Consider the following 1,243-nt stretch of genomic DNA (forward strand, 5'->3'; position numbering starts at 1 on the left):
GGTCAGGCGGTCAGATGCTGCCGCGGCCACTACCAGGCCCCGACCATCGAGCCCACTGTGGGGCCTTCTGAGGCACACTCGTTCTCAGGACTAAATCTCTGAAGAGCAGAGGAGAGAGTCTGTCTCAGGCGAGCGACCACAGCAGCTTCCGGAGCCCAGAGAGCTGCCAGTCTGGCACTCGCCACCCCGAGTGCGACCCCCAGTCTCCCGCACAGCCCCCTGAGCCCACCAAGTGTCATTCCTGTGCAAAAACTCAATCCAAAACAGACAAACAAACAACTGCCGATTCGGGGCCAGAGAGCAGAGGGGACAGGTACTAGCCCTGCGGGCAGCTGACCCTCGCGCCCTCCCTGCCATCACTCCCACCACCAAACACATTCAGGAGCCAGAAATCATCCCTGAGCACCGCGAGTGTCACTGACCACCTCCCCGTCCAGACACTGACGAGCCGGCAGGCGACTCAGCAGTGATGGCTGGTCTTGTGTGTGCGTGTGTGCGTATGTACATGTGTGAGAGGCCCGGGGTTACACGTAGAAGCTAAGGCAAGCAACAGGCACACTTTTTTCTATGGGCTGAGAACTGCAAGGGAAAAGGGCCCAGCAATACTGCGCCAAAGGGGGGCTGGAGAGCGATAGCACAGTGGGAAGGGCATTTGCCGTGCACGCGGCCGACCCAGGTTCGATTCCCAGCATCCCATATGGTCCTCTAAGCACTGCCAGGAGTGATTCCCGAGTGCAGACCCAGGAGTAAACACTGTGCATCACCAGGTGTGACCCAAAAAGAAAAAAAATTGTGCCAAAGGGGAGCGAAGGAGTTTTCGGCATTTCCTTCATTCCTTGTGACGCTGCCCAGGTTGGATAACCACAAGCCAGTATTAACTCCATTTCTTAACCCACAGAACTGAGGCAGACAGGTAGATGGGGGAAGCGTCCCCATGGCGATAGAACTCCGAGAAAGTCAACAAAAGCTTCATGGCCACCAAAAGACTACCTGAGTGCACGGGACCCAAGGTCTTGTCAAAATTAACCCACATTATGAGGCCCAGAGCAGGCTGGACCCCCCGAGGGAATAGGAACAAAGGGCAGGAAAGGAATTTCTAAGAGGACCATGGACCACTCAACTCTACCCCGTTGGCAACCACCCTAGCAACGGTCTCTAGGTAGCTAGAAACTCCCACCAGGGGCAGCCTGGGGAAATCCCTAGATTAGCCACCTTGAACCAAGAGAGGGCGCTCATGTGTGCC

This window comes from Sorex fumeus, unplaced genomic scaffold, assembly GCF_029834395.1.
Source record: "Sorex fumeus unplaced genomic scaffold, SorFum_2.1 ptg000029l, whole genome shotgun sequence".
In the NCBI taxonomy this organism is placed as follows: domain Eukaryota; kingdom Metazoa; phylum Chordata; class Mammalia; order Eulipotyphla; family Soricidae; genus Sorex; species Sorex fumeus.